This window comes from Cebidichthys violaceus, unplaced genomic scaffold, assembly GCF_023349555.1.
Source record: "Cebidichthys violaceus isolate CVI_PGR_0920_01 unplaced genomic scaffold, fCebVio1.0.p SCAF_9, whole genome shotgun sequence".
Classification (NCBI taxonomy): domain Eukaryota; kingdom Metazoa; phylum Chordata; class Actinopteri; order Perciformes; family Stichaeidae; genus Cebidichthys; species Cebidichthys violaceus.
In genome coordinates this window covers 11,382,611-11,398,946 of record NW_027176975.1, presented here as the reverse complement: position 1 = coordinate 11,398,946, position 16,336 = coordinate 11,382,611, and the positions used below count along the sequence as shown (strand labels likewise).

General features: G+C 44.7%; 1 protein-coding gene across 11 annotated transcripts in view; it reads left to right on the top strand.

Annotated features, from left to right (window-relative positions):
* arvcfb (ARVCF delta catenin family member b) overlaps positions 1-16,336 on the top strand; it is a 210,177-nt gene that overhangs the window by 107,323 nt on the left and 86,518 nt on the right. The window lies entirely within an intron of this gene.

Genomic DNA, 16,336 nt, shown 5'->3' with positions numbered 1-16,336 from the left:
TATGCCATTACATGTGATGGCACAGCATTGTTACTCATCACCTCATCTTCTCTTGATATGTGCTCAACCCATTCCCAGAGGAGCCACCGGTGAACAATGGAGTGATGCGCCTCCTCGCACATTCCACAAGGCTCCATTGAGCTGTCTAATGAACCTCTACCGCATACGTGGCCTGCTCTGGCTGCCACGGCTCCACCAAAATACTATCTTGCCCCATCACACCCCCTTATATTTAATTTGTTTGGAATGTGTAATAGGCTGTGAAGTGGAGCGTGGCGCAGCGTTGATCTGTGCCAACCAGGTCTGCGGATAGGGAGGGACAGGTGCCAGCCATCAGTGAAAGGTGCTGTACTTAACACTCTGCGCTGGACCGGAGTGTAGAATCCTGGCCCTGTGGTGGAGGCTTTTAGAGCTGCCTGCCAGTGTCCTTTTGCTCCAGCCAAACAAGCTTTTAGTTTGGTAATAAGACATCATAGCTGTGGGTTCTTGTTCTGAAGTGGGGGGCAGCTAAAAGTTTTAGAGAAAAGGTTGTGTTGGGATTCAATTGCATGCCAGTAGAGCCACAGCCGACATGAAGCACAGCACGAGTTACTTTCTTTGTGCTGTAACTCAATCCTGCACGATAAGAGGGAAATCCCACCCGGGGGCACATAGAATCAAAGGCAAACGAAATAAATCTATTTCTCTATAGGGGTCCTATTTTTATGTAGCCATTATACTCTGCTATCAGAATTGATTTGTAAATGCCGTATTGCAATATTCTACATGAAGCAGCTTAAAGCTAGTGTTGGTAAACTCGAGAAACCAGGTAGAGTACGCAAGATTTTATACAACTGAAAAACCCAGCCAAGTGTTGCCATATCTTTCCCAATGAAAATAGTTCGAAGCACTAGCTCCAAAAGTAGATACTGATATAGAGGGAGAGTGTCTGAGAGCGAGCACAGTCATGACCTGGTGGTATAGGAGGTACATTAGCTGCTGAGCACCACGTTATCCATCATTATTTGTGCTTTAACAAGTCACAAAAAGGCAGACAGTGACATAAATAGCTCTAACCTCTCTGCGTCTGCCATAGTCTGGTGTTTTATCTGTGCTTGTAGACTTTGTAAAAGAAAAATACAGCTCTGAAGATACCTGGTGCTGTGCTGTTTTCCCAACTGGACCTTTGCCTGCCATCACCATTAAAACTCACATGGGTATTTAATTCCCTATGGCTGTTTTTAAGTTGGTTACCGCTCTGTTTTCCTGGATCTTTAGAGATTCAAGAAAGGTCTCAATTTAACACGGTGGTTGGTCAGCAGCTGTACTGAGGCATGTTTTTTTCTCTCTTCTACCTTCTTAGATTAGGATATGTGGAAAAGAGTGCGCTAAACACCACAAAGTTCTCAAAGTTAAGCAAACAAGACCTGTTGACACAGACCTCCTTGAGTTCCCAAATTCTTTCCATCATATTCTAGGACAGTTAAGAGAGGCTTATTCCAATAAAACCCACTCTTCGCCTGTTTTGTGCTCTGCCTCTCTCGAATCCGGTTCTGAGTGTGTGTGAGGTGGGGGTGAGTAGGAGTGGCCAGCTGCAGCCTCTGTTGTTCAGGCCACAAGGGAACACAGGGAGTGTTTTTGGGGTCATGGAGCTGCTACATTCCAGAATCAAATGCTCAGATGGGAGCACTCATTTCTCAGTCTGCTCCAGGTCATAATCTATCTCCACTATTTTGCCTGTGTCACTTATCCACAGTCCTTCAAGCATAATGTCCCTGAAACACTGGTGCTAATTAAGGCTGCTGGTGTCTGTAACTGGGCAGCAAAACATTTATCAATGCCCTCCTTGTACAGTGCAGAGGCATCACTTTCCGGTAAGCCAGAAGTCACGGGAGACCAGACGGAGTGCACCCTTCCTTTGATCCTTCATGTTCTCACGCCGCTCATGTTGTAAGTTTAACAAGGCCTTGTTATGGTCTCGTACTGCTAATGGTGATGACAGTGAAGTGCACTGAGTGCTTTACTACCTTATATAATTACTTGCAGAAATTAACTCAGATGGTAATTTCTACAGTCAGAGAAAAATGTTATGAGGGAAATGAAAATTGATTCTATGAGTGAGTTCTATGGTGCTAAGTGCAAGACACACCGGCAATGACATGACGCATTGACCATACAGCCAGGTGAAGTAGCCCAGGTGTGGTTGTGGGAATGTGCCGATCTGATCTGGGGAGCGTTCTAGAGTGTTGCTTGCAAGAAGGACCGTACTGTATCCTGTCACACAAGTGTGTAAGTGCACACCCTGGTGCGCATAGGTTCTGTACACTCTACAAACTGCCCACGCCCCATTTCAGTAATCAGGTGTCAACAGACAAATTCCCCTGAGACCTACAAACAGCAGCAGGACCCCACGATCAGATCTCAAGGGTGCTGGGCCTCACCTTTTATGAATGTGCCTGCTGGTCCAGTGCATCAAATACCTGACAAATAAATTTACGTAAGCACATTAATGCAACATCTTGTAAATGTAATATCATTGAGCTGCACATTGATTGAACCAGTGATACTAAAGGCTAAAATAAAATACTAAAGTTGAAAAGTCTCTATCATCTTAACATTTAGCTCAGCTCTACCAGCAGTTAAAACAGCATTGGCATTGTCAACCAACTCGAGGTGACCTAAAGAATTAACATTCTCAGTGCCAGAATATGGTTAGTGTACCCAACCATTGCGAATGTCCCATTTTAGTGGCTCACAAATTATTTATTCCTGATTTATTTATTAAAAACACAGTGGGTTTCAGTCTTAAATAATTCATTGCTGCCGTATTTTTTTGTACTGCTACAGTTTTACAAATGATGAATATGCAAATATCATGTTCTGCTTTATTAGCGATGACAAATTGCCTGCATTCTCCAAAGAGTCCAGAATTATTCCAACCAGTCTCACTGAAATATGGTGCCGCAGCAGGGGCCGAGAGTTGGCTACTAAATCTGCGGGACGGCCTTCAAAGGGAAAGCTATTGTGTCCCCTGCCACATTGTAGTGTGAAAATCACAGTGGGCATGTGCACAGAGGCCGATCTGAAATTAAAGGTCTCCATCCACGCTCTGCAATCTGAGGCTTGCAGGCAGCGGGACTGGCACGGTGTCCCCCAGACCTCCGACCCTGGAGCCCCACAGCCACAAGCTGCTGCCGCGCTGTACTCCAGTCTCTGTGGCAAACAAGCCCCCTGTCTTCACCATCCAACATACACCAACAAACCTAATTAACTGTCCCTCTTGGCTGAACACCCCTGCCTCTCCTCTACCACCACCACAGCTGTGCACTCTGTCTGCACTACTTTGAATACTCTCTCTTCCTCTTGATTCCCAAACTATGGCTAACCGATGCCAGTTCACGGCACCTGATCTCTCACAGGTTTGTTTCAAAGTCAATACAATACTAATAGCAGGAACTACATGTTATGTGTGGGTTGCCCTGTTTTGGGGGGTTTTGAAGGGTGCAGAGGTGTGCAGTGTCTGGAGAAGGTGCTGCAGAGGAAGACTTTTCTCTGCCTTTTCACTGCAGTGAACCTCTCCAGGGAGGAGCTGACGTCTGCTTGATGGAGTTTAAAACTAGGTTCCTTTAGTGTGTTTACTATACAGACGCAGCATCTTTCTGTGTTGATGCACATTGTGGATGCTGAGTGAATGTAACAGATGCTTCAATGTATGAATTCCTGTGTACTGTGCATATTTGGCAGTGAACTTTGCTAGCGGCAGCACTGCAGTGTTGTGTGCGGAGGTTCTGAAGTGGGTCAGCCTCTCTGTAGCGCTGGAGCTCCTGTTCGCTCTCAGAGGAGCATGTGAGAAAAAACCCCCAAAATGTTTAGCCAGGAGAAATCTGTTATTACCATCGCCGTGACTAGACACATTGCGGTCCGCTGTGAACACAGACAAGCTTAAAAAAATGATATAAGATACCTGCACACTGGATTAATGCTCCCTTAGTGATTTATTCAGGAAGTTCTCCATCTGTCTCTGCCATGCTTTTCAATAGTTTATTGTGCATATGCTAGTTCGTCACTTCTCACTGGTGTCTCAGTACATCCAATTGGTTCAAGTGAGGCTTTCTTTTTATTGGAATTACAATATTGTGTTTGAGTTGCCTATGAGCATGTTTCATAATGAAGCTATTATAAATGTGCAGAAGAACCACTGTAGTCTGTATGATTTCTTGTTTGTATGGATTATTTTCTCTCTCTCGAAGTTACATCGTTTGGCTTTGGGTTTCAGCTTGGCTGCTTTTGAATGATGAGCGTTTGGCTGCTCACGGATCCTTCAGTCCTCCCTGGCAGGCAGAGCTGCCTTAATTGTTGCATGCCTCTGGAACGTGCTTCGCTAATGGGGCTGTTGGAGTCCCAATCAGTCAGTGCAGCTCCCCCCCCTCCCCCCTCTAATGTCTCGGCAAGCAGGGCAGCCTTGATGATGCAACAAACTGCTTTGGTTTGGTGACGCCACTCAGGAGGCTGTGGCCTGGAGATGACATCTCTCTTTCATGCCTTCTTTCAGGCCGTCTGATGTCAAACCAGGATCCAGCAGAGATGACGTTTTATGATAATGTCTGCCGGGTACGTTTTTGTGTTTGTCGCCTGGCTGGAAACAACGGATGTGATGAAATATGACAGCCATTCCCTCAGATGGTTACAGCAACTAATTTCTCAGACTCTGACAACCTAATTTAAGCAAAGGGGTGGGGTTTGATGCCATTACTGATGCCACTGTAAACACTAGATCATATCTGCTAATCCTCTTCGACATTGCTGAGCACTCACACAGGTAAGAGGTCCTCACAGATAGTAGTCAGGGTGGGGCTTTTCCGATAAAACTCCAGAGATTTGCTTAAAAGGAGCTTATTGCTCATTTCCTGAATTCATTGCGGATTTAATCGGAATGCCGCCATCTTTTCATTGAAAGTGTCCAAGGGCTGACTCATTGTGTGTTGTCCCACAAGTCTATAAAGGCAATTTGGGAAACTGGAACAACAGTGGTCTAATGCCTCAAATCAGTCATGATCCTCTCTCTGTCCTCCTTTACCTACTCTACAGTCTGGGGGCTACTCTTGGAGCAGCCGCTGAGAGGAGGTTGAACCATTCAGACCAAACAAAGAATTATTTCACTCTGCTGGTCTTCTCTTTGCTCCCCTCTTTTGCTTAATCTTTATTTTGGCTTTAGAACAAGTGCTGAATCTCCTGGCAAGGAAAGGGAACCTCTAATAGGAGGAGATGTGAGCACCTTGTCACCATATGGGGCTCGGAATTCCACGGAATTGCTCTCTAATCTCCACAACATGTTTGGAATTTGAAGCCCTTGTTTTTCAGGAGAAAATAGCAGTACACTTACCACGTGTCTTCTCTTTGGGCATGCAGTGTGCAACCCTGTAGCACGTTGACTTTTGAAACACGCACATGCACACACTGACATCCACCATGTCCAAGTTATTGGTCGTGGGACGCTCCTCTTTAATGGCCTGGCTCAGGTTAAACCCTTTTGTTAAACATGAACACATACAGAGATTTAACTTTCATTTACTATTGGTTTATTCGTTCATCAGTCACAACTGAAAAAGATGTGCAGCCACAATTTATAGTAAAGTACCAATTGGGCTGGATTTACAGATTGGGTAGGAAGTGACGCGTGTTGTTGTTCCTGTGTAGCGTAAATGAGCTGATAAATGATATCTTGATATTGGATTGGTGCATAGTCTCACATACTAGTCAATACCCCATCCAGCATTTCAGGCTGTATCGGAGGCATTTTCGATACTGGTATCGGTATCGAAACAGCTCTTGAAGTATGTATCATTGAGGTGTGATGCACTGTCAGGCATCTTTGCTGTAGTTTTTTTTTCCCCCAGTTGGCGACTGTTAGGAGATTTGAAGTGGGGTGGAATGGATCAGAACAATGTATAATGTTACTAGGCATCATTTTTAAGTTTTCACACATCATACTTTGTTTTGTATTTCAAGTTTCCTTACAATTTCTATAAACATTTAAACTAAAAAACATTAATTAAATTGTGTGGTGATTAAACTAGATTATCTGCAGACATATTTGTTGTGTGTGGAAGAAACATGACAATGTTGTTTTCCCATGGAACAGTCAGATATGACTTCTGTTTGCGGTACTGCCTAAAGTCAATACAGATGACTTCAGTTTATATGACTCGCTGTCACTCTCATTGTGAGATGTTATTCGTGTGGGCATCAGATCTGGAAGAGATATTTCTCAAGGTTGTGTTTGTGTGGCTTTTAGGGCGGGGGTCTGTTGGCTTCTTATTACACGACACATTTTTGTCTCCCAGTGTGCGGAGAATCATTTGCGGTGGTGTGTCGCATAAAGTTTCTCTTTGCATCCTTTGAGCCATAATCTGGAACAGGCTGTTCCCTGTATGATACATTCCTCAGGTTTATCAAAGGTCTTCGGATATCATCCCTCTTCAGTCTTTGTTCACTGCATCACTGGCCTGAAAAAGTTGTTTTCATCATTTTGAGATATTGCCTGGTTCCTTCCTGAGGCCAGTGGACTAATGGGCTTTGGTCTGTGGAATCCACTCCAGTGTTTTCTGCCTCATTGGGCCATTTGCTGAGGCCCCAATGGGGCAGACAACAATAGGCTTCATATGAAATATGCACCATGACTGGGACATTCCAGCGAGCGGTCGATCTGTTCACAGCAGTTTAGTGGTTAGATAAAAATCTGCTCCGATTGAAGAGAAAAACTCCAATGCTTCCAGGGATCCGAAATAAGATTGAGTGTTCATTTTGTTATTGGATGGTGCCTGTCTGCTATCTATCTAACCACTCTGTGGCACGCAACGCTTATGGCCCTGTCTTGTCTCTCTTTGTCTCAGTCAGAATATCCGCCTAATGAAATGAGGGTGCATCCAGAGTCCTGAATTAGAAGTGAAACAATTGTTACATATTTTATTTATTCGCTGAAATTGCCATGGCAGAAAGACTTGGCCTGCAGCTCTGCCAGTCTCAGTGAGGGGGCGATGCTCCAGAGTGCTCAGGTGCTTGCAGCCTGGATAGTGCGCAGCTGCTCAGAGTAATTGCAGTGAAATCTGGGGATGTCTCAGGTTGGGGAAATGGTGCAAGTCCCTTTCCAAGCTCAGCTGTCAAACACCAACTCGCTCTGATTAAGGAGCTGCCTGCATGGCTAAGCTGATGCAGACCAGAGAAGTCAGGTGTTGAGCCAGTGCTCATAAATGCTGCAAAAACACTGCCTGCCGGCTTTGATGCCAAACCCTCTGACTCATGTGGCTGTGACGGCTTTAGGGGGGAACTGACTTTTAAAGAAATCGGCTCTGTGTCGTATCAGAATGTGTTTTTGAAGAGGTAAAAGGTTGAGCGATAACTCAAAAGTTTTGTTCCCAGCAGGGCACAAACCATGTGAGCCATCAACATATTGATGGGTTTTCAGGGTAGAAAAGAAACAATAATAAGTAGTGAGTAGTAGTTTTGTGCCGTAAACTGCACGAATTGAAAACGTAATGGGTAGAAAATGTTCAGTATCCCAGGAAGTAAACATCCCATTAGCTCAGAGTGAGTCATTAGCTGGTCAGAACCCAGAATGTTACCACAATAATGGATTGTTTTGTATTGCTAACATAATACAAATATATTTATATAAGTAATATCCAGCATGAGGGGGCATCTGTGCTGTAAACTTTATAATAAACTATACATTTCACATATTTATTTTTGTGTGAGGTAACTTCTGGGTTTCAAATCCGTGCTGCGTGTTAATGGTTTGGATCACATAACAAAAACTTAATTTTTTATTACCTGTGGCTAGTGCATGTAGTGCGTGGTAGCATTATCACTGCCACTAGCTGCTATAATTGCCATTAGAATTTCATGTGCCATGCTCGCAAGCATGATGCCATCAAAGGGTGATGTGTAGTAAAGAGGTTTTGGGAGTTCCACATACAAATTGACCTTTAACAGAATGTTTTACTGGTTTACAGCAGGTTGCATCATTTCAAAACACTGAAAATGTCCATATGTGAGCTATCATGATATTACAGGAGTGAGTTTTCTACCCTACTGCTGCAGGCACATCCTCAATCCTTTATCTAAAAGGTAAAACCTGTCTTTTCGCAGTCGAATATGGACAGTGATTTATCTTTGTAACGTCGCTCAAAGACAGCTTTTCGTGCACACCATGTATTGACATATGTCACCTCAAGAATACAATATGTCAGTGGGTGGTGTTGTTTCCTGGACGGTTTGCAGTGTGTCACAGACCACGCTTGTGTATGAACTTCACATTCCTGCTGAGGCTTAAAGGAAGAGAACAATGCCCAGGCCACAAAAGCACAGGATGTTTGCGTGTATTGTAGTTAATGCTGTCTGTGTCCATCCAGCCCTCCAAGTCAGTTCCTACGCAGTGCTTTTGTAACCTCTGCAGAACTGTGTGAAAAGCTGACTGGGACCTTTTGAGAAACTTGCATATCTGCCTCTTTTCCAGCAGTGTAAAGCTGACAAAAAGCCCTGTGGTTATGTTCCGTTTTCCCAGAGAAAGATTTGCTTTCGATTGTGTGCCTGCTTTTCTTTTGCCAAAGCTGGGCTTCTCACAGCTCTTTCTCAACGAGGATTATTGGGAAAGGCTGTCACTGTCCAGTAATTTTTTTTTATACCCGCAAAAAAAAGCAATGTGGTAGTGTGTGTGTGTGTGTGTGTGTGTGTGTGTGTGTGTGTGTGTGTGTGTGTGTGCGCGCCTCTATTGTAATGTGCTCGGGCCCTGGCTGTGTTTTTTTAAAGAAGACAGCATTGCCCTACTGTTTGGCTGCTGTTGGCAAGAATATCTTGTGAGAGAGGACATCAGTGTGTTGGCCAATATATTTACTTTGATTTGAAATTAGATATTGGCCATTCAGCCATGTCCACCTCTGATATGATTCCTCTCTGACTACACTGTTTGTATGTCTATTATGATAATCATAAGAAGCTTTTGTGTTACAGGGCAAAATATTTTTCAGTGTAGTGTGATTTTACTCAGCAGCTTGAGGAGTCTGGGTCTGTGAAACCAGCAGTGAAAGCTCACACACCCTGCCCAAGGAGCTCTTAACACACCTTAAACAATTTCACGATTCTTGTTTTAATAGAACATTTCATTGTCGCATTTTGCACATGATTTTTTGGAAAGATTTTCCAGCCAGTGCCGCTTTAACCATAAAACACTTGTGTGTGTCTGAGCCTACATGTGTCATTGTAGTGAGTTATTTTTGGGCTCCACTTGCATGCTGCAGAGCTCATTGCACAGCAGCAAGAGTTGTTGAATGCAGCCCCCCCCCCCCCCCCATCCCCTCCTCTTCCTCCCAACCATACCCCCCCTTCTGACAAAAGCTCTCCACACACAGTCAGTCTGGCTGCAGTCATCTCACACCCTCCACTCTATTTTAAGCCTTCAGACAGAGGCCCTGCTCCCCCTTGAGTGGACCCCTCTCTCTCTGTGTGGGCCAGAGCACTGGGCCTCTGCTCACTCAAGACATTCACACACGCAGCAGCTACTTGCCAGCTGGTGCCAAGGTAACAGCAGAGGTAAACTTCTGGATGGTGCGGCCTCACTAAACCCCTGCTCTAGCTTTACACTGAAAGTTTGAGGAGGATGCTCATTAAAGTTTCCATACTTACAGGAGAGTTGACATGTTTGTTAGGGCTGTACGAGTGGGTCAGCACACAGCAGCCCATACCATGCTCTGAACAGTTTTGGAATTTGGACTGAAATCAGCTAAACTTATACTGATTTCCTATGGTGGAGTCATTTTGTGTAGATACTTTCACTGTATTACAAGGTAACTGTTTGCTAAAGACAATTGGGTGTGGGGATTATCTCAGTCTGTTTTTCCAGGCATTAAAGCACCCATTACTGTAGTAATGAGAACACCAGCGTTGTATAACTTTACTGTACCAGTTTGCCCCTCTCTCTTTATGACTTCAGCCTGCCCGGCTGGATTCCACAGTGGGCAGACAGCAGGAAAGCAACAAGCAACCCCGTTTCCTTCCTGTCTGCATACAGTTTTCCCAGCTCCCACATTGTGTATAATGCAATGCCAGCAATACGCCACTTACCATTACAATAAGACAAACAAGTACCCAGGGTTAAGGACATTGTCTAACTCTGCTGAAATTAGTACAAATTGTCACAGCCTTGGTATAATATCAGTTTCACACTCACAAGCGTGTTTTAAGTTGGTGTTCACCCTTCATCAGACGATGTTTAACCGCTCCAAATGTTGGTTACGTGCATCATTAAGGAGAAATTTAGTAAGTGAATAAATCTAAAGTTTCCAACCACAAACACACCATAGTGAGTAATGTACCGCGTCCTGGTTTTAGCTTTCATCAAGTTTGCCTTGGTCATCGACCCTGGAAAGTACCTCTATTCCGGTCAATTAGGAGAGGGAGACGAGTCTAACCTGATTTGGAGCGGCTGCACGGCATCAGAATTGTGGGTAATCAGAGGGCTGGCGCACACCGGACATCCTCTGTCTGACAGAGACAAAAACACACAAGCTCCTCAGTGTTCCTGATAATCACAGCTGTAGACAGGGAGGCGCAGTGGCTCTATCAGCTGCTGTTGCAGTAGCTTCTTCTGGTTGTGGACCAGCTTCAAGCACCACTCACTGATGTGTGCGAAGATTACTGTTGTTATTTTACATAATTACTTTTAGATTACCCATGTTCCCCTGGGTTGAAATAATTGTGTTGTGGATCATTACGAATGGGAGTCTGGAGATCCCTAGAGGTCCTTGAGGAGGTTCCAGGGGGTCCCCAGCAAAATGAGCAATAGTTCAATGTTTTCATTACTTTCTCTTAAGTATCCACAGTACAGTAAATGTGACTATTATAATCATGTATATCCTTTTCCAACTGTCATCCCATAATAGGCAGTGCAGAAACTTCACCAATTGGGTGTGACACAGAATGAGGGTCTGTAACGCGAAAAACGTTAGGGCTCTCATTTATAATGTGTTCTGAGCTCCAACATGATACAGGTTAGGGGCCTATTGAGGTTGGAAAAAGAACTCTTTGCCTGTCTCTGCCGTTTCATTTACTGTAGAATCCTTTGACGATGTTAATTTACAGGGAAAATGTTCATCTCTTAAAGTATAATCCTGGTTTATTACAATTTGGGTGATATTGTTTTAAACTTTTGGACATATTTTCTATCTTCCTCACCAAAGTTAAGGCCCAGGTTTTGGAATGCGACGACATTGTGGGGCCAAAACGAGACCAACAGAATAGCAAGGTTATGGAGACAAGGAACAGTTTGGGCAATTATATTGCCGTTGGCCTTCATTTTCTCTTCCAAAAAGATTTGGCCAACCTGAGGGGTTTGTTTAAAGTCTGACTGCTTGGACTTCCTGTCCTGCCCAACATCTCTTAGCAATGTTGATGCCTTTCCAGATCTTAGCTGATAACTTGGCGAGTACAATGCTATTATGACTGCTGGTAGAAACTGCATAAAATAACACCTATGTTGTAAAAACTCTGAATCTTCCTTTAATGTAAGTAAGCGATATCTAGAGGCCAAATACCACACTCTGTAGAGCTGTGTGGTTTTAGGTTCAGGGCAGTTTTAGCTGATGTCCCAGAGAGCTCTGAAGGGTTGGGCTGAGCCTTCCTTCCTGTTGGGAGTCATGTCTTTTGGATGATGCCTGTCATCCAAACTACCCTGACCCATCTCTTAATGGGACAGTTTACAGTCTGTGGGCTGTCAACACTCCTCTTCCAGCGATCGGCTATTTTGGGTCAAGATCCTGTTTACTGGATACCTAAATCTTAAGAAGTCAGCGTTTCCTGCACAGAGCAGCAGTAGCTGAAGAAGGAGGGGGAGGTGTTTCATCATGGGGGTAGATGGATAGAGATGTTTGTGAGTGTGTATGTATTTGATTAAAGGCTGGGGGGGGGGGGGGGTTAGCAGCCAGATGCTAGGCCTGCAGCTGGCTGGCTGAGTGGGAGGGGAGTTACATTGAAAAGCAGCGGTGCCAGCAAAGTGGGGCTTAGCCAGACACTGAGAGGAGATAATCCATATTTCATCTGTAGCCTCCTCTTCCTCCCAACCACCTGCAGAGCAACACAACACGGACCCAGAGCATGAATAGTGCATGACACAGAAATAAAATTTGAGAAGTGCTATTGCTTGAGTGGAAGTAAGAGACGCCCTTTTTTATATCCAACACCTTGGGGAGCTCTTCAGAGCCCGGAAATTACTCTATTAGACGGTGAGTTTCAAAGTTACCCCACCCATCCAAACAAAGCCCCCACCCACCCACTTGCTCATCCATCTAATGCAGCAGTGCAGCATGCACCTCTTCAGTTTGGATCCAGCCAAAAGGTTTTATACTGCATTCAAAATATATACTCTCCTGATCATTCAAAATGCAGTTTTTCTGATATTTTATTAATTCATCCAACAAATGTTTCGATGAAAAAAACACACTTCATAGTGAGTAAGCTACGGCTTCAAAGAGGCTATTTATTTTCATACCGTGGCTCTTGCTTGAAATGTACTCTCTGGTAATTTAGCATGCGTATAAAGGCACATACCAAAACTATATTTCAGATATCTGCGTAGTCTTAAATATTCATGATCGGCTTACAGCTTTGAAAGTAAGCTTAAAAGACTCCCTCGCTCATTCAGCCTCCCACACACACACACACACACACACACACACACACACACACACACACACACAGCACCAGAACGAAGGCCGTGTCTGTTGTGTGTCTGTATTTTCATCCCCTACTCAATATTCAGAGGAAATCAGGTAGACTTGTTTCCATTAGCTTGTAAATGAGCTGTTGTTCTGTGGCGCTATTAATCTCTGATTAAAAATCTTAACTACAACACAATGTCAGCTGTAGCAAACCAATACAGATCCTGTTCAAATCCAATTTAGCCCTGTTTACCTCTTCTAGATGCAGTGCAATACATTAGGTGCAGATATGGCGGCTTTGCCTTTCTCACTCGATTTTATTACTATTATGAGCCTTGTCATGAAAAATGCTTTTTGTTCACACTCCTAGAAGTGTTTCACTTTCAACACTGCGAGAAGAGAGGGAGCTCTGTCGTTTTGCAGGGATGTGGGGGACTTGGTTTCTGTGTACTCTGGTTGACCCCCACATCTCAGATCTGTGGTAGTGTTCAACAGTCTGGATCCAAACTGCTGAGACTCGTAGGGACTGTGTTTGTGTAGAGGCCTGCTCCAGTCCTAGTCATTAACTAACTGGAAACGACTGGTTGGCAGATGGAATTCTTAATCATGAAGTTAACGTTTAACATCCTAATAATGGCCTTTATGGTATTAGAAGGTTAAGAATATATTTGGCCAGTGAACATGGTCTTCTTCTGACATGAAGGATATGACAGACAATACTACAACGCATGTTAATTATTAATATGGTTATTATATGTAGTGGATTGTATCTATACGATGACTTGGAAACAAAGATCCACATTGGTGCTTTGTAGCAGCTTTTTAAAACATAGTTGCAAAGTGAATTACAGAGAGAAAAAAAGATCAACAGGTTAACAGTTATCAGATTGAATATCTTTCATCGTTTTTTTTTGAACATTTGTTTTGTCCAGCACTGCACTGACCTGATGTATGCACCTATATCCACACCTATTAACTACTCACCCACACACACCCACACACACACTACACTAGGCCTTTTTAGCAGAGCAGGACCGAGCAGATGTAATACCACATTTCTTTTCATCTGACAGAGAGGGAATAATAAATAAAGTAACTGGGCCGGTAGCTCAAGCCTCCTGATAGATTTATCCAGCTGCGCAATGGCTCCTTTATGGGACACATATACATCCAGCGTCACCTTATCTCATGACCCGTTGAAGGTTAGCAGTAAATTGGCAGGGATTTCTCCATTGCCCAGAACTCGCAGCTTGTCCTCCGCCACTGGCTCTGACGCCACGACATTGCCCGCACAATGAGCCCAATCCTTTACCAGGCGGTTGGCACAAGGCCGTAAAAGTATCCCCAGAGGGGGGGTCAATCACGTTTGACTGAGTGCGTATTTGAAAAGCAGTCGCAGTTATTGTGATGGACTGCGTTAGCTCTGCGAGGTGTTATCTATGTGTGCTTTTCAGAGCAGAGTTCTGGCGACGGCGCATGTGCCTTAGGGTTCTGGGGCTCCTTTAGAAGGTTATGGTGGTTTCCTGTCAAGATGAGGAGTAGTTTAATTTGCTAGAAAATGTCCTAACTAGAGAACGCATTCGAGTGAAAGCATTCACAACTTTCAGCCTTACCTCTATTACCTCTCTTGGGGTGGTGTAGACAATTATCAGCTTGGAAGTAAATCAGTTTGGAAGTAAATACATAAAAGCACACCTTTTGCCCAACAAGTTCATAGGGTTTGTTTTGGAGTTCATGACATAAAACATTTTGAGAACTCTTAACTCGTCTTAAGAAATATGGCACGACTTTGATGACACCCTGCCCTCTTCCTGTAGAGTTCCCCGACTCACCCCATCACCACAGTCCCAGAAGAGGACATTTAGTAGCATTCCTAAAACAGCGAGAGCACCGTGCTAAGACTGTTAGTAGTCCTCCATTATAACTGCCTCAGGCTTTACTGTTTTCTACACAAGAGGGACAAAGACAGACAGAAATGGAAAGTGTGTGGTGGGGAGGGGTATTTCTGTTAAATGGGACACCCTGCGGCTGCACATGCAGACAGATTTTGAAGAAATAATTTTTAGGGGGACAATAAGTGTTTTGCACTGGTAGTTAGACAGGAAGTGGAACATATGTCCCCTTTCCAACTCCCTAAATCTCCAGTAGACCTCATATGAACTGAGCTTCTGGCAAAGTCTGTCTCACAGCCTCCTCCACACACTGCGAGCCCCCCCCCCCCCTCCAGTCAGCAGTCCTCTGACAGAGTCGGGCTGACAGTGATCCAGAGGCTGACGGGAGGGGTGCTGCAAACAACCCGCCCTCCAGGAGACTCTGTTACGCCATCAGGACAAACCTACCACCACCCTGCACTCCGCCCACCACCAGTCCACCGTGGCTACTGCTGCTCTGGCTTTTCTCTATCTCTATCATGGTCGCTCCCACTGTCCAAACAAACAAACCCTGGCCAAGAGCGCTGACCCCTCTCCAAGACTCATTGTTTTAGTTTTACTCTACAGGCTCCATGTGGCTCTCTTCCTTTTGTTTTTTATTCATGATCCTCCTCCCTCTTTTCTGTCTCTTTGGCTGCTTACTGAAAATCTGCACTGCTTATTTATCCTCCTGCTGCTCGAGTTGTTGAGTGCTACCACAAATTCCATGTTGAGAAGGACTTTCTGCATGCTTCACTTCTAATGTGACTCCAGGCCTTGAATTGTGAGGAAAACATATGTGGTATGTGACTCCGTGTGTGCAAGTGTGTTTGTATGTACAGTGTGTAATTGATGGCATATGTTAGAAATTACCAAAGGTTTCAAAACATTTCTCGGCCAATTTAAATGGGAATATCTGCCATTCCAGAGATTAAGATGGTGTCGAATGTTGCCGAGAGTTGAGCTGGGGTTTCCGTCTGTCGCTAGATAGTCGGTTCGCAGTAGGTAAATGTGGTAGCGATGCCCCGTTGGGAGGCAATCTAGCTTTAGCTGGAGGTTTTCCCTTGACTGAGGCCTCTGTCTGTTAGGGTCTGAGCCTGTCAAGCGGTCTGGCTGACTCAAGTTTTGTCTAGGCACTGGTGCAAAGGAACAAAAGGGCGCGCCTGATGGAGGGTGGCGTGGCGGGTTAGTAGGCGGGGGTTTCAGGAAAGAGGTAGAAAAAACAGGAGTGGAATGGGGAATGATGGAGGCGTCTGAAACCAGGAGGCCAAGCGTGAAAGAGATGAGAGGGAGAGAAGCCCAGATTTGGCTCAGCATCAGTCGCCAGTGAAGGAGAGATTAAGGTCCCATCATTCCCAGCTGCATCATCAGGACTTTGGCCCTCCCCCCTACAGTTATTTGTGTGCTAGTTTGTGTGTGCTTTACCCCTTGAGTTGAGTTTAAGGATTTCTAAAGCACGCACATAAAGTTGACAGTGTTCACCACCACACACCCCAGCACGAGGTCAGCTGGACTTCCAGTCATTCAGAGAGTTGGGACTTCTGCGCTGGCTGTAACTGAGATGAGTCCTGGCTGGCCTCAGAAGTGACTGAATGCCCCCCGTTTTCCTTTTCACCCTGAGAGAGCATGCTGTTTGGGACTGTGCCACGCATTGTCAGCCTCTTTAGTTCCCCTTCCTCTACTTGACTTCCCCTCAGCCTCTGCTTTATCCCACAAACAAATCTTGCTTTGGCTGGA